Below are 25,544 nucleotides of genomic sequence, written 5' to 3'. Positions count from 1 at the left end.
AACCAAAAAAAGTAACACACAGAGGTGGCTGCTGGACTGGAAGTCTGCACAAAGACCAATATGTTGCACATCTGGTGAAGAAAATGGGTGTCAGGAAAATAAACACATTTTAAGATTCCATGTTGGACTGCTACATTTTAGGAAATGGGGTGTGCTATGCAGATTTTTTTTTAAGTTTGCAGCTTCTCTCACTGATTGACAGGCTTAAGGCCTGGTTCTATGTCAGGGAAGAAAAACTGAGGAGAGGCCTGAAGCCCTGGAAACAGGTATGGACACTGCAGCTGAGTTTGAGTTGGGTGTCGGTGGTGGGATGGTGGTCCAAGATTCAAGGAATATCTTTGGTTAGGGAATGGTAAGTGACAAGAGAGAAACAAATCCCACTACCGATATTTCTATTTTGAGTGGCACAGTGGCACAATGGTTAGCACTTCTGCCTCACAGCGCCAGGGACCCATGTTCGATTCCAGCCTCAGGGCACTGCCTGTGTGGAGTTTGCACAATCTCCCCATGTCTGCGTGGGTTTCCTCCAGGTGTTCCAGTTTCCTCCCACAGAGCAAAATGTGCTGGTTTAGTGAATTGGCCATGCTAAATTGACCTTGGTGTCACAGGGATTAGCAGGGTAAATGTGTGGTGTTACGGGAATAGGGCCTGGATGTGATGTGTTCAGTACCGGCTCGATGGGCCGAATGGCCTTCTTCTGTACTGTAGTTTTCTATTCTAAATGGCAAACAGGGAAAAAAAGCTAAGCTTGGTGGGCTGCAAAGAAGCATTCCTGTTCCTCTTAACCCACAAGCAGTGCTGTAAAGGTATTTACCTTTCATAACAGAGCAGTCCACACATCCCCTCAGATTTCCCAAGGCACAGGAAACTCGGGGGGGTCACGATTAACCCTGGAAGGCAGGTTAAATATAAGATGGGCCTCTTCATTATAATATTTCTATCCTGAGAGGGGATTGGTCAGCCACCCAGCCCCAACATCCCACCTCCATTAAAACAGGAAGTAGGCTCATTGAGATCGGCTTTGAGATGTTTAAAATTTTAACATCCGGTCCTACCCCGGCCCAGCCATTTGTTGTGGATAAAATTACTCTTGTCAATTATTTTCTGCACAGATGTTTCCTGACCTGCTGAATGTTTATATCATTTTCTGTTTTTACGACAGGAACGGTGAGATGCTCTCTGTTGAAAATATTCCTTGCTGAAGGCACCAAGATGATCTCACAAGCTGGAGCATACACCACTTCTCCATGGGTGCAATGATGATGCCATCAGTCATTTTTGTGCTGATTTTGGGAACTGTACCAAGTGAAGCTATATATTTTTCACACTCCTTGCAATCTTCTCTTTATGTGGAGCCCATGAAGTTTCATGCAGCTGAAGGGGACCCAATAAATTGTTTTGCAAAGACTGTAAGGGATGCCTGTCACATCCATCAGGTTCCCCTCAACTTTATGAAGACCCCAGACAAGAGAAAGACAGCATTTTTAAATAAAAGACCACAGCCACAGTGTTAAAAGAAATGCCAATTTTTGAATAGATTTAGCTGTACCTAATAAAGGCAAGCTACCACATTTTTGGGATCTGCACTGATCTATAAGCCATCAAGGCTAAGGATTTATGATCACATTATACCCTGCTACACATTCTTGAACATATGCCATTTCACATGTGGGGACATGACTGCAACAGTACCAGCAATGGCAATTTCCCCATACTTAATAAGCGAAAGGGTAGGTTCAGATCCAGGCTCCTGAATGAGAAATTTACTGTGAGTGGTTTAGTTTTATTTTTCTTAATGATTCAGCACTTACTGAATGAGGCATTTGGGATGAGCGTTGGATGTTGAGGTCAAATGTGAACTGTTCCCAATTGATTCTTTTTGGTTTATTTAATGAAAATCCAGAGCTCTCTGACTATGGCTGAATTCCAATTTAGACTATACTCAGCTACTAAATAAAATAGTGATTCACAAGGACAAATTGTGCACCTACCATTCTGCAATTTTCGCATGGACGACACACTGTGCAGTTTCTTTTGTGTCTGGGGTCACAGTGTAATTTGGTTCTGCAAGATTATTGTTGCATCTCAGCTGCCTATGTGGAGTCAGTTCAATGTGTGGGGTCCAGAGCTGGCTACTTGCACGTGTCTAACTCCCTGAAGTCTGCTCCCAAGTTAGTGAGGCAGAATGTGTGCCATTTTCTGATGTTCAATCACAGTTTTGATGTGGCTGATCTGTTTATATCTGATGGATTTGTGGGCTGGCTTGCATCCAATGCTCAAATTCGACTGCAGATTTAGCATCCATCTAAATATTTTGTGGATTTGTGACTTATCGATTCAATTCGCATTGCAATTCATTAGATTCTAGTAGGCCGGTGATAGAAAATTTGATTTATGCTTTGAAAATGCAACAATTCATCCTTTTCAAACCAGAGTCAAAACATATATGAGTATCAGCCTTCACATTTGGTGGATGGTAGCGATTACTTAGCATTTTTCTCACTTTGTAAACCAAAGATGCCCATCAATACTGCCTTTCCCCTGTTTCAAGCTGGTATATGAAGGCTTTGAATCAAGAATTTGGCTAAAAATCAAGGCTCAGAGAAGAAGATGAGTAATGGGGACAGTGGCATAGTTAGCAGCAGTAGCAGCAATGTGTACCATCTACAAGATGAACTGTAGCAACTCATCAAGGCTCCTTTGACAGTATCTCCCAAACCAGCAACATCTACCATAGAGGAATAGAGATTTACAGCATGGAAATAGGCCCTTCGGCACAACTTATCCATGCTTCCCACATTTGGCCTATGTCCCTCTATACCTATCCCATCCATATAACTGCCTAAATGCTTTTTAAAAGACAAAATTGTACCCACCTCTACTACTGGTTCTGGCACCTAGATGAACAACAACAGCAACTGCAGGGGAACACAACAGCCCACAAGCTCCTCTCCAAGCCAAACACCACCTTAACTTGGAACTGTATCACTGTTCCTTTATTGTGACTGGGTCAAAATCCTGGGTCAAATTCCTAACAGCTCTATGGGTGTACATTGACTGTAGTGTTTCAAGAAGACACTGCCTTCTCAAGAGCAATTAGGGTTGAGCAATAAATGCTGGTCTGGCCAACAATGCCCACATTCCATGAATGAACATATAAATAAAAGACAAAAGATTCCATGATGCCACAATCAAAAAGATGAGTAATGGAAATAGTAAAAAAGCAAACTGAATGAGTTGTGAATCATTAGATAAAAATGCCAGAGCAAAATGAAGGGATAAATGAAGAAACAAAAAAGAGATAAAAGAAACACAAGATGAAGGTGGATTTTACAATGTAGAGTTGATGAACACGATGTTGAGAGGCTGCAGGGTGCCAAGCCGAAAGATACGTGGAGGTCATGGTGTCCAGTGTGAATCCCACGAAACCTGTTGATGTCTCCTGGTTTGCTGCACTACTCGAGAAGCACAGTGGGCTGGGAGAATCACTCCCTATATGTTTATCTGAGGTCTCACCTACTTACTCTTGTGGCTCAGATGGATAGTAGAATATTCACAATATGATTTGGATTCTTTCGGTGTCCTGGACAGCACTCATCCATCAACAAGTCATCTACTGCCAAAGAAGAAGACGATCAGCAAACTCCACCAGAACTAATGAAAGTGTTTATGGATCTAATTGCCCTTCGCAAAATCTTGATGTGTGGAAAATGGTTGCAGTGCTTGGCTATAAGTGTAGAATTCAATAGAACCAACCTCACATGGAAGCCACTCAGTCCAGTCTGTCAAACTCTTTGAAGGAGCTATCCAACTGGTCTCATTTCCCTGATCTTTCCCCATGGCCCTGGAAAGGTTTTCTTTTCAATGCTTTATACAATTTACTTTTGAAATTTACTGTTGAACTTACTTCCACCACTTCCCTTTCTTGTTGGAATCTCTCAAACTCTTAAAACTTTGATTTTAATATTCAAAAGTTGAGCATTTTGAATTAGCTGATTTTGACACGGGCCATAGCTCGTTACAATTACACAAGAAATCTCTGGCTTAGGAAGGGGACAATCAGTCACAGGGATCCTATATTTGATTGCTTTTGTTTTCATCCTTTGGCAGGATGGCATGGTGGCACAATGGTTAGCACTGCTGCCTCACAGTGCCTGGGATCCAGATTCAATTTCAGCTTCAGGTCATACTCTGTGTGGAATTTACACATTTTCCCCTTCTCTGCACGGGTTTCCTCCAGATGCTCCGGTTTCCTCCCACAGTTCAAAGATGTGCGGGTTAGGTTGATTGGCCATGCTAATTTGACCCTAGTGTCAAGGGGATTGGCAGAGTAAATTATGATGGGTTACAGGAATAGGACCAGGGTGGGATTATGGTCAGTGCAGACTCGAGGGGTCAAATGGCCTCCTTCTGCACTGCACTCTATGGTTCTATGGGTGTGGATGTTGCTGGCTAGGACAGCAATTGTTGCCCAGCCCTATCCAGTTAAATCTTCCAAGTGGCAATGCAGGTGGAGAAGGTATCAAGAAGGCATATGGCATGCTTACCTTCATTGGCCGGGGTATTAAGTTTAAAAATTGGCAAGCCATGTTGCAACTTTATAGAACCTTAATGAGGCCGCACTTGGAATATAGTGTTCAATTCTGGTCGCCACATTACCAGAAGGATGTGGAGGCTTTGGAGCGGATACAGAAAAGATTTACCAGGATGTTGCCTGGTATGGAGGGCATCAGCTATGAGGAAAGATTGGAAAAACTTGCTTTGTTCTCACTGGAACGATGGAGGTTGAGGGGAGGCGTGATAGAAGTCTACAAGATTATGAATGGCATGGACAGAATAGATAGTCAGATGCTTTTTCCCAGGGTGAAGAGTCAATTACGAGGGTGTTTAAGGTGCAAGGGGCAAGGTTTAAAAGAGATATACAAGGCAGATTTTTTACGCAGAGAGTGGTGGCCTGGAACTCCTTGCCAGGGGAGGTAGTGACTTTTAAGCAGCGTCTTGACAAGTATAGGAACGAGATGGGAATAGAGGGATATGGTCTCCAGAAGCATAGGGGGTTTTAGTTAAGTCAGGCAGCATGGTCGGTGCAGGCTTGGATGGCCGGACGGCTTGTTCCTGTGCTGTAATTTTCTTTGTTCTTTGCTCTTTGTATGCAGACTGATGTTTCTTGAAATCATGATTGGTAATAACTGTAGTGAACTAAAAGATTTTATTCATGTTCATTACTGACAGTCACAAATGATAGTGGAAGTGCCTTCGGGTTGCTAATGTCCACAGCACCACACTCCAACACAAAGAGAGGAGAAACAATGCAAGAGTCAAGCATAAAATAAATTGTTTACCCTTGCCAGTTTTTGAAAGGTTACCACTGACGCATGAAGCTATCTTGCCCTTTCAAATGAATAAGCTGTCATATCAAACACTTTCAGCTTTTGTGTATTTAAAACAAAGTGGTTAATCCAAGTCAAAAATGATCCTCTTACTTAAGTGAGATCATCAAAACAGGGCACTCAATTGACTATGAGTATGAAAAGAAAAAATAAATAAATATCATTGGTGTGATCTGTCAGAAGCAAACTACCTGCAAACCTTGTTGCTCTTTTTCAGCAAACTGCTTGAAAGAGAAAATGAACGCAGTACAAGTCAACACATGCTGAGAATCTGAGACACAGTAGACTGCTTGAGCTAAATGTCCCACGTGCATAACTGTATAAATTAAAATAAATACTAGGCCAGATGTGAATGAGTTCTCTGGTTAGCTGTGTGAACGTACATCTGTGACACGTATAGGATCTGATGGCCAGGGTGGGGTGGGGATGGGGTGGGGTGGCCGGATGGTTAATGTACACAGAGAGAGATCCTGCCTGCTTGTTCAGGTGTACATAAGAACACGAGCACATTAAGGTCCCGTGCTGGTACCTCCAAGAAAGTCAGGAGTTTCTCTCAATGGCCCAGCCAAACTTACTCCACAACCAAGTTAACCCATGATTCATCGTATCATTTCTTGTGAAATGTTGCCAGTTATTGTGTTTTTTTTAAATCTAAAAGTACTCACTGCATTCAAAGTGTAAATCTGAAGTACTTTGAGTCACTTAAACAATGTGGTCTGGTGCTATATAAATCTAAGAATGTCTTTCCATGCAAAAGCATCTGCTTCCTACTCTATTGAGTTTTTATTCAATTTTCACTTTAATTACCAGCCTTGAATGATGTGACTTGGTTTTTGAATCTGCTTTAATGGAGTGAAATGAACAAAGTTTACAACACTGCACTTTCCTTTGCAAAGATGTGAAAAATCACTGACAGATAAATTTGATAGCTGCTGAAAATGGCTATGGGAAATAAAGTTTATTTATTAGTCACAAGCCAGCTTACATTAACACTGCAATGAAGTTACTGTGAAAATCCCCCAGCTGTCACACTCCAACTCCTGTTTGGGTACACTGAGGGAGAATTTAGCATGGCCGATGTACCTCACCTGCACACCTTTGGACTGTGGGAGGAAACCGGAGCACCCAGAGGAAACCAGGGAGAATATGCAAACTCCACACAGGCAGTGATCCAAGCCGGGAATCAAACCTGAGTCCCTGGTGCTGTGAGGCAATAGTGCTAACCATTGTGCCACCGTGCTACCCTGAAATTGACTGCAGCATGCCAACTTATTGCTGCCCGCTTCTTTTCAGTGTTTGATTTGATTTGATTTGATTTATTATTGTCACATGTATTAGCATACAGTGAAAAATATTGTTTCTTGTGCGCTATACAGACAGAGCATACTGTTTGTAGAGAAGGAAAGGAGACAGTGCAGAATGTACTGTTACAATCATAACTAGGGTATAGAGAAAAATCAACTTAATGCGTGGTAGGTCCATTCAAAATCTGATGGCAGCAGGGAAGAAGCTGTTTTTGAGTTGGTTTGTATCTGTCCTCAAACTTTTGTATACTTTTCCCAATGAAAGAAGATGGAAGTGAATATATTGAGGTGCGTGGGGTCCTTGATTATGCTGGCTGCTTTTCTGAGGTAGACAGTGTCAATGGATGGGAGGCTGGTTTGAGTGATGGACTGGGTTTTGTTCATGACCCTCTATAGTTTCTTGTGGTTTTGGGCAGAACAGGAGCCATACCAAGTGAAGTGTTTGAGATTTGACCCACTACAGCGGTGTCGTCAACAAACTTGAAAATCAAGTTGGAGGGGAATTAAGAGTATAGTAGGGGGCAGAGAACACAGCTTTGCGAAGCAGTGGTGAGGATGATCATGGAGGATGTGTTGTTGCCTATCCTCAATGACTGCAATCTGTTGCTTAGGCAGCATTGGTTCCAGTTGCAGAAGGAGGAGCCAAAGCCCAGGCCACAAAGTTTGGAGATGAATCTCATAGGAATAATGATGTTAAAGGCTGAGCTGTTATCTATGAATAGGAATCTGACGTATCTAGGTTATCTAGGCATTCCAGGGGGGAATTGTAGGGCCAGGGAAATGGCAGCACCAATCATGTTGTTAATTGACTGGATGCCTGAAGAAAGGGGAGGGGAGGCGGTGATGTCAATATCGTGAGTGGCTATCACCAGTTAAAGCTGATCTGCGTTTTTTAAAGAGGAGGTGTATTATGGCTGCACCTGGTATATGCACCTACAGAGAGAACTACCCTGGCTCCGTTAAACAATGAATAATGGCAGAATGTGGAAAAAAGTTATGCTTTAGCCTGGCCATTGCACCTAACCAGCATGTCTTTCAGACTGTTGGGGGGAAGCCAGAGCACCTGGAGGAGACCCACACAGACACAGGGTGAACGTGCAAACTCCACCCTAGCTGAGAATCGAACCTGGGTCCCTGGTGCTATGAAGCAGCAGTACTAACCACTGTGCCACCGTGCCACCCCAACTCAGCATGACGTCATGATCTGCTTGCTCTGCATACTTTTGACAGTTATTCATGCAGCGCACAGAAAACTCTCTAGCTGGCATCTGACACAACAAAATGTGACCTCTGCCACAGATGCCAGTGTGGTCCCCAAGTGGCATGTGTAGCAACCAAAACAACGGGGGTACCAATCCCAAGTTTGCACCAACTGTTAGTTAATGAAATGGTTCTGACTGCCTGTTGGGTGTGCTGTAACACAACCATAGTCACTTCCGCAAGGAGAATGGCAAGGATTTAATCAGCAGGGTAAAAGAGAACAGTTCATTCAGATAGCAGTCTGGCAGAACATTATTTCACATCTATTCTCATTGTAAAATGATAATAATATATTCACAATCACCTTTTTTTCATCCAGCATATCCTAGTAAATTCTCATCAAAAAAGGTCAATGTCAAATATTCCTTGATTGCCAATAACATAGGCGAGGTGCATGGAAAATCCAGACCTCGACTAACTCCAGCTTCTCCCCCATATTCGGGGAAAGTGATGGCCTCGTGGGATTATTGCTAGACTATTAATCCAGGAAATCGAGCTAATGTTCTGGGGACCTGAGCTTGAATCCTGCCATGGCAAATGGTGGAATTTGAATTCAATATTAAAAAAAGGAATTAAAAATTTACTGGTGACCATGAAACCATTGTCGATTGTCAGAAAAACACATCTGGTTCAATAACGTCCTTTATGGAAGGAAATCTGCCGACCTTACCCAGTCTGGCCTAAATATGACTCCAGAGCCACAGCAATGTGGTTGACTCTCAACTGCCCTCGGGCAACCAGGGAGGGGCAATAAATGCTGGCCTGTCACAGATGCCCATGTCCCACGAATGAATACCAGAAATATAGCAATTCCAATTTTACAATTTCTGAAGGACACTTCACAAATTATTCTCCATTACCAATAATTTTCTGACATTACACAGAATTAACAAAAAAATTAAAAATTGGGAACAGGTTATTTCAGTTCAACCAGCCTATGTTGAGGTTTACCTTTCATGCTTTTCATAATTGTGATCCAAGATTCTTACCCAGAATCACAGAATCTTGCCAGCCCAGAGGAGGCCATTCGGCCCATCAAGTTGGCAGTGGTTCTTTGATAGAGCATTCTACCCAGTCTCACTCCCCTGCCTTATTGCTGTAACCTTGCACATTTTTTCCTTTCGGACAGCAATCTGATTCCCTTTCAAACGCCTCGATCGAATCTGCCTTTACCACACTCTCAGGAATTTTGTTCCAGATACCATCCATATTCTGGGTGAAAAATGTTTTCCCCAGATCACTTTTATGCCGTTGGCCAATTATTATGTATCTGCACCCATATTGATTAAACTCACCGTTCCTTCTGCCACCAATCTGCTTCTAACTGTTGCGATGGTCACTACTGTAATCACAATGCACTTCACAGTCTTAATAGGTGAAATATCGAATCATAAAATCTCTGCAGTGCAGAAGGAGGCCATTTGGCCTATCAGATCTGTACTGAACACAATCCCACCTAGACCCTATTCCCTTAAACCCTCATATTTAACCTGTTAATTCCCCTGACACTAGGATTAATTTTGCATGGTCAATCAACCTAACCCACACATTTTGGACTGTGGGAGGAAACCAGAGCACCTGCAGGAAACCCACACAGAAACGGGGAGAACGTACAAACTCCACACAGACAGTGGCCTGAGGCCGGAATCGAACCCAGGTCCCTGGTTGCTGTGAGGTAGCAAGGCTAACAACTGTTAGCTAACCACAGTGCCACTATGCTCTGATGAAACATTCAGAGTCCTCAGCAGAATCAGGCTTAATGTATCCTTGGACATCAGCAGGAAGGGTGGTGTGTCTAGGTCAGGAATTGCCTGAGGGCCTGGGGAGAAAGAGAGGCACAAAACATTACAGTGCAAGTTTCACACTTTGTGGGATCCTCTGTGTTTATGCACAGAATCAATTCAGTTGTGAGCCTTGTTGCATCCTCCATGGACAGCTACTTTATCACAGGGTCAGAGGTGCACACAACAAATAAATCAGAAGTGATTTATTAACTATTTAATAATGAAACCACACTCTTCGAGACTACTTAGAACAGGGTACATAAAAGTAATTATCCATAAATCTCGATCTTTAAACATCAACAATCCCATATGCTAAAACCCTCAAGCACTGGATGCGGTCTGACCCTATCTACCCTGCTCCATCCCTTCATTAGCTTACATTCCTCTATTAAGTTATCCTGCAATCTCCTAACAAAAATAGCTCCAATGTGGGCGCAGGTTCATTGAGAATTGGCCTAATCTTTTTTGCACTGAAAAGCTGAATAACCCTTGAGGGAAAAGGTTTTCCTACATCTGTACAGCCTAAATTTTTGCCAGATCCTAGTGATGAAAAATGGTTCAGTCCATTCCTAAATGTTACATTCTATTGCAGCATTTTGAACACAAAAACATTAGACTTTACTTTTTAAGAAAGAACATTGTGAGTTTTAGATCATCTGAATTGAATTGTTTTTAAATTCAAATACAATCTTCAAATCTAACAATGTTGATGCAAAAGCCATAGATGTTTACCTCTAAACTGCAAGGTCTACATGTGCACATCTTCAAACTCAAGTATGTTCCCATCAGTATTCCTTGCTCCAAATGAGGTGCTAAATGTCAATGCAGTCACCTTCCAATGATATAGGTCAAAGTTTTCCAGCCCTTTCCACCAGCAGAATCATCCAGTCCTGCCAATGGCAAACCCCCACTCCTGTGGAGGGTTGCCCAGCAGCAGAGGGAGCATCCTTTTCAGATGTATCACAGCTTGTAATGGCTCCCACTTTGACCAAGACTGTAAGAAACTACAAGTGTTGTGGACATAGCCCAGTACATCACGTAAACCAGGCTGAACTGTGGTCTATGAATAGGAGTCTGATATAGATATTTTTGTTATCTAAATGTTCCAGGGTTGAGTGCAGGACTAGGGAGGTGGCTTGTGCTATGGATCTGTTGAGACAATAGACGAACTATAGTGGATTCAGGCAGCTCGAGAGGCAGAAATTGATTTGTGCCGTGACTAACCTTTCGAAACAATTCATAATGATGCTGCCTGGCTTTTCTTTGGATGATGGTCATCTTCTTGAAGCAGATAGAGGTGTCAGATTGTTGTAAAGAGAGGTTGAAGATGTCTGCGAATACCACTGTCAACTGGTCCATGCAGGGACTGAGTGCTCGACCAAGTATCCCATCTGGGCCAGTTGCTTTCCGTGGATTGACTTTTGAGAAGGCTGCTCTAACATTAGCAACGGTGACCTCAGATAGAGGTTCGTCCGAGGCTGGTTTCAGAGAGACATTGCAGATTTAATGAGATAAATGTCCTCCTTCAGCCTCCTATGGATTTCTATAAATTAACTTATTTTACAGGGTATGTATAATCCATGAACCCAGGATATCGTCTTGCATCTTTTAAATATTAGGATATGGACATCCCTTGCCAGGACAGTGTTTAATTGCCCTTGGGAAGCTGGTGGTGAGCCATCTTCTTGAACAGCTGCAGTCCATCTGGTGTTTGGTCATGTGGCCAACCTGATCTAAAGTGTCAGAAAGTTATTATATTCGGGGAGGAGGGCAGGAGTTCCACAACAAATCTGATCCCTTTAAGGCAGAGATAGATAGGTTCTTGGTTGGTAAGGAGATCAAAGGTTACGGGCAAAAGGAGGGCAAATGGAAGATTACCTTCCCTAACTCTGGGCCACTGCAATTGCCCAAATACTATTTCAACTCAGACCAACTGACTGAACATAGACAAGGAAAAAATTTAGGATTTTCTTGGGCTGTATAACTAACCGACGTATCAAGACTGACTGCATTTCCAGGCACTGTCACTGGATTGATAATCCAGAGACCCAAGGTAATATTCTGGTGATCTAGGTTCAAATCCCACCAAGTGATGAAATTTGAATTCAATAAAGCTATGGAATTAAAAGTCCAATGATGACAATGAAATCATTGTTAATTTTCATAAGGGGCAGCGTGGTAGCCCAGTGCTTAGCCCTGCTGCCCCACAGCGCCAGAGACTCAGGTTTGATCCCCAGCTTGGGTCACTGTCAGTGCAGAGTCTGCATAGTCTGCCTGGGTTTCCTTCGGGTGCTCCGGTTTCCTCTCACAGTCGAAAAGATGTGCTGGTTACATGCATTGGCAGTATATCCGAACAAGTGCCTAAGTGTGGCGACTAGGGGATTTTCACTGTGATTTCATTTCAATGTTAACGTAAGCCTAATTGTGACACTAATAAATAAATGAAATTAAGAACCCATCTTGCTCACTAATATCCTTTAGGGAAGGAAATCTGCCATCTTTATCAGATCTGGCCTACATATAAGAACATAAGAACTAGGAGCAGGAATAAGCAACCTGTCCCTTCGAGCCTGCACCGCCATCCAATAAGATCATAGCTGATCTTTTTGTGGATTCAGCTCCACTTATCCGTCCCCTGACCACAACCCTTAATTCCTTTACTGTTCATAACTCCAGAGCCACAGCAATGTGGTTGACTTTTAAAAAGCACTCTGAAATGCCACTCAGTTGAAGGGCAAAACGGGATGGGCAATAAATGCTGGCGCAGCCAGAGATGCCCACATCCCTTGAATGAATAACAATCTATTCACTGCATTTCAAATATGGTCAGATGTTTTGAAGGGGTGTGAAAAAGTTTTTTACAATGCAAATCTTTCTTTCCACATCTTAGCTAGTTGAGCCAGCAGTGGAAAATTTGTATCATTCTCTGCACAGTTTGATGGTCCAATAGATAATGGCACTAATTTACATTGTTGCATTCCTCTCTGTGTTGTGATATAATTTCAGTTGACCTCTTTCTCATTCACAGCATCAGACATTTCACTATTTTGAACCGCAGATCAACAGCTGGTGTCTATCTGAGAGAGAGTTAGTTAACTCTAACTTGAAACATTTGTGTTAGTTTACAGTAACTCCTCTGAAGAGCTAGAAAAGCACGTCAAAGATAAAAGTTTTATGAGCGATCTGTAAACAGTATGTTGCCACACACAGTCTAATTATTTCTTTTTACAGAATTGTACAGGCACTGAAACATTATACTGGGTTTCAGTATGAACTGTACATTATTGTTGATTCAAAACGCAAGCTTGAGAGAGACATTAACGCTTTCTTTTTGGCATACATTCTGGTTTGTCTGGGAAGAAAACTTGATGTTGTGTTCAAATAGGACCACCCACCCCCTTCAGTTTAAGCACAGCAAGGGATAGCTTTGGTGGGCATTGGTCTACAATAGAATTGAACTGTTAGAATAGGACAACATCAACCTGAAAATATGTTCTCATGGGGAGATTTGCTGGAGCTATGTGGCAGGCTTAAACAAGCAGAAGCAAGGGCACAACTGGAAATTAAAGTGGGCCACTTGAAAAGGAAAGTAAACTTTGGATGGACAGAGACTATTTTAAGTTTATTTATTCGTGTCATAAGGAGGCTTACATTCACACTGCAATGAAATTACTGTGAAAATTCCCTGGTCGCCACACTCCAGTTCAGATAGCCTAAGGGAGAATTTAGCGTGGCCAATGCACTAACAAGCACGTCTTTTGGACTGTGGGAGGAAACCGGAGGAAATCCACACAGACACAAGGAGGACACACAGTCTCTGCACAGACAGTGATCCAAGCTGGGAATCAAACCCGTGTCCCTGGCGCTGTGAGGCAGCAGTGCTAACCACTGTGCCAACCAACCAAGCATGGAGGAATACGGGTTGAAAATTATTAAACAAAATTAATATAAAAGTGACCAGGATTGACAAAGGCAAAACTGAAATTCTTAAACCAAAATTAAAATATGTGAATGTTAATGTGCAGAGTACAAGAAGCAGCAAAGGGAAATTTAAGTTATTGATTAAATGGTGAAACGCAGTATAATAGTGATAACTGACCATAGCTGGATCAGGATTGACAATAGAATCATCCCACATGTTTCTGTGTTCTTTGAAAAGATAGCCAAAGAAGGAGTGGTAGCTGTAATAGAGACAGGCTTGTCCAAAAATCTCTATTGAGGCTACTGTTATATGCCGTTTATATCTGGATTTAGAAATTGAGGGAACAATATCAAAATCTGCATCCAACACCAAACTAGGATATGGTAAATAGTGATGAAGGCAGCAGCATGGTGGCACAGTGGATGGAATTTCTGCCTCACAGCTTCAGAGGCTTGAGTTCAATTCCAGACTCGGGTGGCTGTATGTGTGGCACTTGCATGCTCTCCCCAGGTCTGCATGGGTTTTGTCTGGGTGCTCTGCTTTCCTCCCACAGTCCAAAGATGTGCAGGTTAGGTGGATTGGTCATATTAAATTACACCTTAGTGTCCCAAGATGTGTAGGTTAGATGGATTAGCCACAGCAAATGTGTGGGGTTACAGGGATAGGGTGGAGAGAGGGCCTGGGTACGATAATCTGGCAGAAAGTCGGTGCAGACTTGATGGGCTGAATGGCTTTATTCTGCACTGTAGGGATTCAATGATTCAGTGAAAGACCATGGGAGGATATAGATAGATCAGCAGCTTCAGCAGACATGTAGCAGATATTCAATGTCATGAAATGTGAAGTCATGCAGTTTCAAGGAAAGAATAGAGGAAGGATATGGACCTTATGTGGTATGGGTTTAAATTTAATAACAGAAGTCACAGGCAATGGCAAATCTCTTAAAAAGGCAAATGATTTATTTGATTTTGTATCCAAAAATGTGGAATATTGAAAGGCTATGTTAAGTGCACACACACCCTCACTAAGGCCACATTGGAGTGTTATTTATGCAAATGTGTATAAAGAATATAAGACCAACAGAAAAGATGCAGAGGAGTTTCACTGTGAGATTTAGCGGAGATGAGAATTCTCATTGATGAAAAGGGAATTAAAAACTTTGAGCGTTCTTCATTGGAAATATGATGATTGACAGTGGCCTGATGGAGGGTTCCAAGAAAACAAAGGTTTATGGTCAAGTAAATAGTGATAGATTGTTCCCATTTGTCAGCAAGGTGGTAACAAATAGATGCACGTTGAAGATAATCAGAAAAAAAGTGCAAGTGGGAATTTAAATAACAATTTCCCAGGGAGCTAATTGAAATGTGGAATTCTCTGTCATAAACTGTTATAGAAGAAAAGTATATAAAATGTTTCCAGGAAGTAACCTGCTATTCTTATCTGATCCATAAAAGGGATTTCAGTCTGGACTCCTTGAATGCTTATCTTGCCAATGTGATCCTTTCCAATATCAATTAACTCTCACGTGCAGACTCCTTATGCACACTACAACCCACGGAAAGCAACTGGCCTGGATGGGGTACCTGGACGAGCACTCAGGTCTCGCGCAGATCAGCTAGCAGGGGTATTTGCAGACATCTTCAACCTCTCTTTACAACAATCTGAGGTCCCTGCCTGCTTCAAGAAGACAACCATCATCCCGCTACCAAAAGAAAGTCAGGCAGTGTGCCTTAATGACTATTGTCAATGACATCCATCATTATGAAGTGCTTCAAAAGGTTAATCATGGCACAAATCAATTCCTGTCTCCCAGACTGCCTGGATCTGCTACAGTTTGCATACTGCTGCAACAGGCCCATAGCAGATGTCATCTCCCTGGCCCTATATTCAATCAGAGAATGCCTAGATAACGAAGACAGCTATGTCAAACTCCTATTCATAGACTACAGCTCAGCCTTTAACACCATTATTCCTACAAGACTCATCTCCAAACTTTGTGGCCTGGGCCTTGGCTCCCCTCTCTGCAACGTGATCCTAGACTTCCTAACCCACAGACTGCAGTCAATAAAGATAGGCAATAACACCTCCTCCACGATCATCCACAACACCGGTACTCCACAAGGTTGTGTCTTCAGTCCCTTACTATACTCCTTATACAACTCTGGCTGTATGACCCAATTCCCCTCCATCTCAATATTCAAGTTTACGGATAACATCACCATAGTGAGTTAGACCTCGAACAATGACGAGACAGAGCACAGGAAAGAGATAGAGAATCTGGTGAACTGGCTTGACAACAATAATCTCTCCCCTGATGTCAACAAAACAAAGGAGATAGTCATCGACTTCAGGAAGCCCCTGTCTACATCAACAGGGACAAAGTAGAAATGGTTGAGAGCTGCAAGATTTTAGGCATCACCAACAATTTGTTGTAGTTGCCCCACGCTGATGCTATAATTAAGAAAGCACACCAGTGCCTATACTTTCTCAGGAGACTCAAGAAATTTGATATGTCCACTACAACTCTCACCAACTTTTATAGATGCTCCATAGAAAGCATTCCTTGTGACTTGGTATGGCTCTTGCTCTGTCCAAGACAAAGAATTGTGAACATCGCCCAGCCCATCATGCAAACCAGCTTCCCATCCATTGACTCTTTTTAAACTTATCGCTGCCTCGGAATAGCAGCCAGTATAATAAAGGACACCACGCACCCCATTCATTCTCTCTTCCACCTTATTCCGACAGGAAAAAGATACAGAAGTCTGAGATCACGAATCAATGGACTCAAAAACAGTTTCTTCCCTGCTGCCATCAGACTCTTGAATGGACTTACCTTGCATTAAGTTGATCTTTCTCTAAACCCTAGCTATGACTGTAACACTACATCCTGCACTCTCTCCTTTCCTTCCCTATGTACAGTATGCTTTGTCTGTATAGTGTGCAAGAAACAATACTTTTCACTGTATGCTCATCCATGTGACAATAATAAATCAATCAAATCAAATCATTCCATCACCCATATCCCTGTCAAATTCCACAGGTATAAATTCCCCATGTAAGTTGTAAATTCCCATCTTTGCCTCACTTCATGAGGCTCTATGAAGTATATTGGGGACATTTCTTACAATAAAATCACCAGATAAATGCTGGTTTTTGCTATTGCTTTTGGAGCAAAAGACCTTGATGTGACTAACAGAATGATTTCATTTTGAAACTGGAAGCTACCCTGCTTCACACTTTGATATTCTACAGGCCTCCCACATATTCTTTCTGTGGTTTCCAGATGATACTTCAGACCAACTTTCCATGACTTAATTGAAAACACAGCAATATTATTCTAAGAATAGTAACTTGCTGGGGTGAACATACACTATAATTCTGCCAGTATGTGAGAAGGGGCATCATGGAGAACATGCTGAGGTAAAATAATCAACATATATTGGTAATTTAGTAGATCCCTCTCTGCAGTTACTGCCTATTCCTCCTTGCTCTGTGAAGGTGACGCTGCTGCAGTCCATTTGGCAATGATGTTCAGAAACCGTTCCATACAATTGAGTGGTTTTCTAAACCATTTCTGAGGACACTTCAGAGTCAACAGTGTGGCACAGGCTCCTTGGTATGGCTCCTCCTCTGAACAAGATTGTAAGAACCTACAAAGAGTTGTGAACGTAGCCCAGTCCAATATGCAAATCAGCCTCCCATCCACTGACTCAATCTACACTTCTCTGTGCCTCGGGAAAGCAGCCAGCATAATCAAGGACCCCAATCCCCCGAACGTATTCTTTTCTACCTACTTCCTATCAGAAAAAGGATACAAAAGTCTGAAAATACATTCCAATCCACTCAAGAGCAACTTCTTTCCAGCTGTCATCAGAATTTTGAATGATTTTATTGCATAACAAGTTGATCTTTCTCTTCACCCTACCTGTAATTGCAACACTATATTCAATACCCTATCCTTTCCTTCTTCCCTACTGGTAGCACAGTGGCACAGTGGTTGGTACAGCGCCAGGGACCCGTGTTTGATTCCCGACTTTGGTTACTGTCTGTGCCAAGTCTGCACGTTCTCCTCAAGTCTGCATGGGCTTCCTCCGGGGTGCTCTGGTTTCTTCCCACAGTCCCAAAGACATGCTGCTTAGGTACATTGGCCATGCTAAATTCTCCCTCAGGTTATCCAAACAGGTGCCGGAGTGTGACGATCAGGGGATTTTCACAGTGACTTCATTGCAGTGTTAATGTAAGCCTACTGGTGATACTAATAAGTAAACTAATATGTACTCTATGAAGGGTATGTTTTGGCTGTATGAAGTTTAAGGTTTATTTGATGGTCACAAGTAAGGCTTACATTAACACTGCAATGAAGTTACTGTGAAATTCCTCTAGACAGCACAGGCCGGCACCTGTTCGGGTCAATGCATCTAACCAGCGTGTCTTCCAAAATGTGGGAGGAAACTGGAGTACCTGGAGGAAACCCACGCAGACACAGGGAGAATGTACAAATTCAGCACAGACAGTGACCCAAGCTGGAAATCGAATCCAAGTCCCTGGCACTGTGAAGCAGCAGTGCTAACCATGGTGCTACCATGCTACTGTATGGTGCACAAGAAACAAAACTTTTCACTGTACACCAATACATATGACAATAATAAATCAAGTCAAATGCACATTCAAACCAGATCAGTTGAGAATGCTAGGATTTCTTCTCAGAGAGCCACTCATGAATGCGTTGGATCTCCACCATCACATTTCCTGATATCAGCTTTTGAAACCCTGATTCTTTTTAAACTGTGTTGAATTTCACAAACTGCCACGGTGGCAGTTCACGTTCAATAGATTATCAGCCCAAATTTCTGGGTGACTGGCCATTTCATAAATATGTTGGAATATTTCAGTGAGTGTACTGGATGGTTTAATGGCTGTATTATGATATTTTAATGGCAAAGCTGATTTATTTTGCAAGTTACACTGTGGTATTTTAATGTAAAAATAAAGCACTATGGATTCTAGAAATGTGAAATGCAAACAAACACATAGATGATCAGCAAGACAGACTCTCTGTGGAGAGAGAAATCAGGTTCAAGTCTCAGTCGATTCAGACATGACATTGTCATAGATTTGTTCCGATACTTTAGTGAGCATTAGTGAGTTATTTTAATGGGTGCGTATTTTTGTGTGCATTGAGTACAATGATTTCTTCATCAGTCACTAACCTAAATGGTATAATTTTTAAAAGGTTGCAGGAATAGAGAGACCTTAGGATAAAAACAAAATACTATGGATGCTTTATTAATTAATTAATTTATTCATTCATTTGTGTCACAAGCAGGGTTACATTAACACTGTAATGAAGTTACTGTGGAAATCCCTGGACTCTGAAACAAAAATAAAACAAATTGGGAATACTCAGCAGCTCCGGCAGCACCTGTGGAAAGAGAAAATAGAGTTAACATTTTGATTCTATGTGACTCTTCTTCAGAGTTAATGAGAGGCAGTAATGCGATGGAGAAGGAGCTGGGGTTCTGCTCAAATAAATTGTATTTCTACCTGTCTTTTTCTTTGAAGAAGGATATTTAAACTACTGATTCCCTGTACAAAGGCTCAGTTTGAACAGCTGTTTTCTCAGTTCCCTCTGGGAAACAATATCATGAGGCTTTTTTATCAAGCATGTGTTTCAGCCTCAACGTCATTATTCCTGCGAAACTCATCTCCCGGTTCCATGGCCTGGACCTCAGTTCCTCTCTCTGCAACTGGATTCTAGACTTCCAAACCCACAGACCACAATCAGTAAGGATAAGCAACAACACCTCCTCCACAATCTTCCTCAACACCAATTCCCTGCAAGGCTGTGTTCTCATCCCCCGCTATACTCCATTTACACTTATGACAGTGTGGTCAAATTCCCCTCCAACTCAATTTTCAAGTTTGCTGATGACACCACTGTAGTGGGTCAGATCTCAAACAATGATGAGACAGAGTACAGAAAATAGATACAGAATCTGGTGAACTGGTACGGCAACAATAACCTCTTCCTCAATGTCAATGAAACGAAAGAGATAGTCATCAAAGTCCGGAGGCGTATTGGAGAAAACGTCCCTGTCTACATCAATTGAGATGAAGTAGAAATGGTCGCGAGCTTCAGATTTTTAGATGTCCAGATAACCAACAACCTGTCCTGGTCCCCCCATGCCGATGCTGTATTTAAGAAAGCCCACCAATGCCTCTACTTCCTCAGGAGGCTGAAGAAATTCAGCATGTCAACTACCACTCTCACCAAATTTTACAGATGCACTATATAAAAGCATTCTCTCTGGTTGTATCACAGCTCCTGTGGTGAATGAAATCCAGTTCATCACTCAAACCAGCCTCCCACCCACTGACACAGTCTACACGTCCTGCTGCCTCGGAAAAGCAGCCAGCATAATTAAAGACCTCACACACTCCAGACGTACTTTCTTCCACCTTCTTTGTTGGGAAAGAAATACAAAAGTCTGAGGTCACATACCAACCAACTTAAGAATATCTTCTTCTCTACTGCCATCAAACTTCTGAATGATCTTTCTCTACACTCTAGCTATGACTGTAACACCTCATTCTGCAGACTCTCCTTTCCTTCTCAATGAACGGTATGCTTTGTCTGTATAGCGCGCAAGAAACAAAACTTTTCACTGTATATTAATACATGTGACAGTAATAAATCAAATCAAATCAGTGGGCCTCATCTCTTATTCACATTCATGGTCGAACAACTGAAAGGTACCTTGGCAAATATTGTTGGAAAAGCGCAGGAAATGTTGCACATTAACAAATTTTGTGCCCTGTTATATAAAAAAATGAAGCTTTGTAACACAGCATTTTGTTAAGCGTCCGCTTGGTGAATTACAGGGGAGGTGATGGCCTAGTGGCATTATCACTGGACTATTAATCCAGAAACTCAGTTAATGCCTGGGAACCTAGGTTCGAACCCTGCCACAGATGATGGTGGAATTTGAATTCAATAAAAAATATCTAGAATTAAGAATTTACTGATGACTGTGAAACAATTGTCAGGAAAAACCCATCTGGCTCACTAATATCCTTTAGGGAAGGAGATCTGTCATCCTCACCTGGGCTGGCCTACATGTGACTCCAGAGCCACAGGAATGTGGTTAAATCTCATCTCCCTCTGAACAAGAGCAACCAGGGATGGGCAATAAATTCTGGCCCAGCCAGTGATGCCCATGTCCCGTGAATGAGTTTTTTAGAGAATGATTTCTCTCATGCTTACTATGAGATGCAAGCTTTATGGATTCAGAAGTGGTAGAAGCAGGCTACCTATGATCCCTAAGATGCCTTTTGTCTGGAATTTAGAAAGCTCATGGGTCCTGGCAAAGACTTCCAAGTGTAGACTTGGCAACGGAGATTCGAGACAGCATGGTAGGCATTGGATGAGAGTGGAGGAGTAATAGTGGAAGAGAAATATGGCTGCTTTGGACAAAGCAATTACAAAGTGTGTATGTATGCCACATGCTTCACCACTAGACTAAGCTGCGGAAGCAAGCACAGAAGTCTCTTTCTCAACAACAGGTATTCAACATCTGTATCCAGATCAGCAGAGCTTGGAGAGAATTGTAGGCTACTCCTACCCCACTGTCTATATTGGTTCCTGCCACCAGTGTCTGCTGGTGTTCTTTTTTGATTTGTGGTTCACTAGGTGTGAACCAAACCTGCTATCTAACTGGATGCACCAACATGTTTGCATTTTGAACAGCTGCACATCCTGTGGCAGTGCACCCTGCGTAAGAATGAGCTCACTGAGGGAGCCTCATTCAGGCATGTCCGCAGATCGGCACTTTACGCATAAACGCCCTGGAAGGCAGAAGCAGTCAATGTAAATTCAAGTCAACAATCTTGCCAATCAGCATGCTTAGATTTCTTATTGTTTAATGGTTTATGAAACAAATGTTTATCAGAAATATTTTAAAATCTGTCACCAGGCATCTGTGAGTTCCCAGTCGCTCTGCCTCCAATTATTCAGGATGCAGAGGCACCACTTATATCCACGGCCTCCTGCTCTGCTTCTGTCAGCTGCACAATCTGGGACAGCTAACCTTCAGTTCTCTCCCTTACTGCTCACACCCTCTTCTCCTATATATGGTGAATGAACAAACCGATGAATAACTTTAATCACTCTTTCAGTATGTTTGATGAGGACGACCATTGGACAAGTGGCTTACAAAGTTTTCACATCACTTCCTTGCTTTTGTATAGTTTGGATATCAACACAGGGGTGGGTTCTGAATTTATAGTGGGTTGTTTGATTTGATTTGATTTATTATTGTGACATGAGTTGAGGAGGAACTTCTCTCAGAGGGTAGTGAATCTTTGGAATTCTCTGCCCATTGAAGCAGTGGAGGCTACCTCATTGAATAGGTTTAATTCACAGGTAGATGCATTTCTGATCAATAAGGGAATTAAGGGTTATGGGGAGCAGGTGAGTAAGTGGAACTGAACCACTATCAGATCAGTCATGATCTTATTGAATAGCGGGGCAGGCTTGAGGGGCTAGATGGCCTACTCCTGCTCCTATTTCTTATGTTCTTATGTTTTTATGTATTAGTATACAGTGAAAAATATTGTTTCTTGCGTGCTATACTGACAAAGCACACTGATCATCGAGAAGGAAAGGAGAGAGTGCAGAATGTAATGTTACAGTCATAGCTAGGATGTAGAGAAAGATCAACTTAATGAATTAGAGCATTGTTAGAGAGATTAGAAGAGTTAGAATGCAGTTTTAGAAGCATAGAACAAGAGTAAAAGATAGGTTGTGGGAGGGCGGTGCGGAGGAAGCAGGTGGAGGAGTGGAAATTGTGCAGGTGGAACTTGGGAAAAAAATTTGATTTGAATTTGAAAATTGAAAAATTGAAAATTGAATTTGAAATTTGAAAAAAATAGCAGCTTAGAACATCTTTCAACATGGCTGCCTAACTCTAATTTTACACCCTGGCTTTGGATCTGGGAGCTATATCAGTGGATGTGATCACAACCTAACTCTGATACAGAAAGACCAAAGCAACAGTGGAATTCGGAGTAGCTGGACGGCTTTAAGGTAAATAGTGAGATTCAGAATAAGAAATGGTAACACAGATCCTTCCCTAATTGTGGTACTGGGTTTAGTCAGGAGGAGGGGAGAGATCATTTACCTTAGAAAAGAGAGGGAAATAGGGTAAGGAATGGTCTAATGGCATTACCGTTAGACTATTAATCCAGAAACTCAGTTAATGCTCTGGGGACCCAGATTCAAATCCAGCCATGGCAGATGGTGGAATTTGAATTCAATAAAGAATATCTGGAATTAAGAATCTACTGATGACCACAAAACCATTGTTGATTGCCAGGAAAAGCCCATCTGGTTCACTCTTGTCTTTTAGGGAAGGAAATCTGCCATCCTTACCTGGTCTGGTCTACTTCTGACTCCAGAGCCACAGCAATGTGGTTGACGGTCAACTGCCAACAAAGGCAACTAGGGCCAGCCAGTGACACTGATGACCCTTGAATTAATTTTCAAATTTTGCAGAAGTGAAATGAAAAATATTTTGAGAGACTGTCAACAACATCCCACTCACTGTGTGGAAGGAAGAGTGAAAATTACTGATTGATTTGAGCCTAACCCCACTGCGATGAAACCTGTCTTTGAAGCCACGTGGTCTATTCTCACTAATTACAAGAGAAATCCGAGCGAGAAGATTCTGAGTGCACTCAGAGATGCTCCAACAGACTACTCGGAGGTGTACCAATGACTACTGGTCACAACTTTGAAGGAATATTTAGATGTCCTTTGACACAAGGAATGCTAGGGGTCTGTATAAAGGGGATCAAAAAGGCAACAGATCCAGCAGGGAAGAAGACACCTCCATTGAACAGAAAAGCAGGGAAGGACATCATCAACTGCAATAAACAGCTAGAACAATGGATGGAACATCGGCTCGAGTTGTATTCTAGAGAAAACGTTGTCAGCACGGAAGCCCTAGACACCATAGGAAGCCTGATTAGGATGACTGACAGAGGCAGAGTCAGTGAATGGTTGGAACTTGGCTTGCAGGGAGAACACACACAGTTCTATTTTAAAACAGCCAGTCTTCTGCCTAGTTCTGAAAGAAGCAATAGGTGTTTTTCTGTCTCTCTCACTGGAGGCTGCTGTTTAGGGCCATCAGAAGACAAGTATCTCTGTGTCTTCCTCTCTTCAGAGGCGCTCAAAGGCTTGGGACTGTTAACAAGTACAAACACGTAAGCCTGGGCATTTTCAAACTGATTTTGAAGAGGGACTTTAAGTCTGTAAGAGGAATATAGCTTGAAGTGCAACTAATAGATATCGGTCAGCAGTTAAGTATTGTAGCTTGTCATGTTTAAGTGATGTTCAAATGTTAAATATTAAGCTAATTCATTTGTTATAGTTAAACTGTATTATTATAGTAAAATTAGTTTTGACAAAATCGTCCTTGTGTGACAATAGAATCAGACTTTCAATTATTCAGACTTTCAGAAGGTGTTTGATAAGGTCTCACATAGTATATTATTAGATAAAGCTAGAGCACATGGAATTGCGAGTAACGTCTTAAGATGGACAAAAAGCTGATTAGCAGATAGGAAGAAAAGAGTTGGCTTTTTTTTCCTATTAGCAGGCACTGACTAACAGGATTCCGCAGGGATCTGTGCTAGGACTCCAAATGTTCACACTATATTTTAAAGATTTATAAGAGTGAACTAAATGTATTTTCTCCAAATTTGCATTTGATAAAAAATTGGGTGAGAGGGTCAACTGTGAGGGTGTAGAGATGCTTCGTGTGATTTGGAGAGGCTGAGTGAATGGGCATATGCATGACAGCTGCAACATAATTGGGATAAATGCGAGGATATCCACTTTTGTAACAATAATAGGAAGACAAACTATTATTTGAATGGGTGTAAATTGAGAGAGGCGGATACTCAATGAAACCTTGGTATCCTCATGCATTAATTGCTGAAAGTACGTATGCAGGTACAGCAGGCATTAAAGAAGGCAAATGGCATGCTGGCTTTCATAGCGAGAGGATCTGAATAAAGGATAGGGATGTTTTGCTGCAACTGTACAGAGTGTTGGTGAGGCTACACCTGATTTAATTTGATTTGATTTATTATTGTCACATGTATTAACATACAGTGAAAAGTATTGTTTCTTGCGCGCTATACAGACAAAGCATACCATTCATAGAAAAGGACATGAGAGAGTGCAGAATGTAATGTTACAGTCATAGCTAGGGTGGAGTGAAAGATCAACTTAATGCAAGGTAAGTCCATTCAACGGTCTGACAGCAGCAGGAATGAAGCTGATCTTGAGTTGGTTGGTATGTGACCTCAGACTTTTATATCTTTTTCCCGACGGAAGAAGGTAGAAGAGAGAATGTTGGGGGTGCGTGGGGTTCTTAATTATGCTGGCTGCTTTGCCAAGGCAGCAGGAAATGTAGACAGAGTCAAAGGCTACACTCACAACGCTTTGTAGTTCCTTACGGTCTTGGGCAGAGTATGAGCCATACCAAACTATGATACAACCAGAAAGAATGCTTTCTATGATGTGCAATTTTCATGTCCTTATCTGAGGAAGGGTGTCCCTGCCATAGAGGGGGTGCAGCGACGGTCTACCAGACTGATTCCTGGGCTGGCATGTGAGGAGAGACCAAGTCAGATAGGATTATACTGATTGGAGTTTAGAAGAGTGAGAGGGGATCATATTGAGAAAGTAGAGGCCAGTGATTCATGCACCTTCCCAGCCCCACTGTTCTTCCTCAGCAGTAAATGTGACAGAGGCTGCCAAGTCAGAGTGGGGCTCCTGAGCCACCCTGGGCACTGCTTAACACAGAGATGACCA

This window comes from Carcharhinus amblyrhynchos, chromosome 15 (genome assembly GCF_965287045.1).
Source record: "Carcharhinus amblyrhynchos chromosome 15, sCarAmb.v2.hapA, whole genome shotgun sequence".
NCBI lineage: Eukaryota > Metazoa > Chordata > Chondrichthyes > Carcharhiniformes > Carcharhinidae > Carcharhinus > Carcharhinus amblyrhynchos.
This window is presented reverse-complemented; position numbering follows the sequence as displayed.